Raw genomic sequence first — 2,329 nt, forward strand, 5'->3', positions numbered from 1 at the left:
TATGTTATCTTCTCTCTTAGTTTCTCTCTAGTTTTCTTTCCTTTTTAGTGTAAAAACGTTTTTGATTAAGAGAGATCTCAAGGATTTAATCAATCTAAGTCTGTTTCTCATCATCTCATCATCTCATTTCTGCTTCTAATCATGATTAACATCATCTCTTGCAAAAGATTAGATGTGTTCTTCATGATTAGTGAGTAGTCATCTTTTAAGCTTCTAGGTGTGTAGATTAGGGTGCTTAGATGTAGATTAATGATTGTTTAAGCTTAGATTCTCTTCTCCTTTCCTTAGTTAGCTGATCCTAATGCTAGATCCTTGCACATCACTTGGGTCTAGAATCTGGGTTTTTCATGCACCAAAAGTGTTTGATGAAATGCCTGAATGAAAGCTAACTAAGGGTTTATGCATTAATGTCATGGGAATGATTGTTAAATGCATGAATGGCATATTAGAACTGTTTCTTAATGCTCATTGATTCATATTTCACAAATGATGATTTGGTTTGAAAATGGATTAGTGTAGAGGTTAGTGCCTTCATGAGAGGATTAATCTAGATTAGAGTTCTAAGTTAATTGGAATTTGAGATCATGTGATGCTTGCTTTATCTTTCTGTATAAGATTCAGTCTTTCTTAGCTCTTATTTTGATGCACAAAGAGGCTGTCTGGTCATGTTAGACTTGGAACCTTATGCTTGTTAACTGCTTATTCACTAATGGGAATTAGTCTTGAATTGGTAATTAACAAAGGGATTTCTGTCATGAGAATGAATTAATCTGAATTGGAAGTCTAGACTAAAGATTTGCAAGTGTTGCATTGTTTGCTTAGCATCATGAATTCACATTTAAAGCACCCTAATCAATGATCACATCTAGAGGTTTAGCTTTCTTTTTATTTGAATTTGAGTGTTTGTTTAGTTTCTCTTGCTTGTTTAATTCTTAATTACTGTTTGTTCTTGCTTGTTCTGTTATATGCTTTTAGATAATCTTGGTTACCAACTCATCTGTTTAGTTAGACTTGGATTAAGAATTGATCCTCATAGTCTTAGTGTCTAGAATCTCTCCATTTGGATTGATACCTCAAGTGCTACAATGACATGAGTAGTTGAGGAATTGATCAAGGATTGAAAAATTTCTACTATCAATTTGGCGCCGTTGCCAATTGGAGAGTTCATTCTAGCATTAGGACTTTGGATCTTCTTGAGATCAAGTCATTTTCTTTTGTTTTACTGATTACCTTTCAAGTGCTGTCTTTGTTTTCAGGTGTATGAACACCAGCAGTCAAGCAAGGAGACAACGAGAAAGAGCTGAGCACATGGAGAGGTTGGGTATGGATCAAGGGCAACAGGCTCATGGTGGTAATGGAAACCACCAGAATCAAGAAGAGCCACCGCCTCCACGTCCAAGACAAGTTGTGGGAGCTGGTGATGAGGCCAATGCTCAGGGTCAAAGACATGGGATTCAAGCCCCAACACCTGAAAACGATTTTGAGATCAAATCTGGCCTGATCAACATGGTGCAATCAAACAGGTTCCATGGCTTGGCATTAGAAGACCCATTAGATCACATTGACAACTTTGATAGAGTTTGTGATCTAACTAAGATGAATGGAGTGAGTGAGGACAGTTTCAAGTTGAGGCTATTTCCTCTTTCTCTAGGAGACAAAGCTCATCAGTGGGAAAAGTCTCTACCTCAAGGATCAGTCACAACTTGGGAGCAATGCAAAAGAGCATTTCTAACCAAGTTCTTCTCTTCATCAAGAACAGCAAGGTTAAGAAATGAAATCTCAAGTTTCATTCAGAAGAACCATGAATCATTTTGTGAGGCTTGGGAAAGATTTAGAGGGTATACCATGCAATGCCCTCACCATGGATTCTCAGATTGTCAGCTGCTAAGTACATTCTACAGAGGTACTTTACCAAAGGTCAGACTTCTCTTGGACACAGCTTCAAATGGTAATTTCATGACCAAGGAAGTCAATGATGCCATGACCTTAGTGGAGAATGTAGCTCAGAGTGATGAGCTTTATGGATCAGACTTTGAAAGGAATTCAAGAGGAGCTGTGAGTGCTGAAGAGGAAAGGACAAGGAAAGACATCAAGTCTCTCAATGAGAAGCTAGACACACTTCTTTTAGCTTCTCATCAGTCAGCGAACTTTGTTAGAGATGTGAATCATGTGTTTCAAGATACATTTCAAAGGGAAGACATCACAACTGAGGTGAACTTTGTAGGTGGCCAACAAGGTTACCAAAAGGGCTTTACCTACTACAAGAATCCCCCAAACCAGAACTTCTATCCTCAAAACACTCAACAACAAGGTTTTGTCCCTCAGCAAC

At 38.0% G+C, this 2,329-nt stretch overlaps 1 non-coding gene across 1 annotated transcript; it reads right to left on the reverse strand.

Moving 5' to 3' along the window:
- Positions 1–1,761: 1,761 nt before the first annotated feature.
- Positions 1,762–1,868, reverse strand: LOC112084338. The gene has a single exon (XR_002898221.1). It is a non-coding gene; the product is annotated as a small nucleolar RNA R71 (small nucleolar RNA).
- Between the last annotated feature and the right edge of the window lie 461 nt (positions 1,869–2,329).

The sequence above is a fragment of the Eutrema salsugineum genome, unplaced genomic scaffold (assembly GCF_000478725.1).
Source record: "Eutrema salsugineum unplaced genomic scaffold, Eutsalg1_0 scaffold_41, whole genome shotgun sequence".
Classification (NCBI taxonomy): Eukaryota; Viridiplantae; Streptophyta; class Magnoliopsida; order Brassicales; family Brassicaceae; genus Eutrema; species Eutrema salsugineum.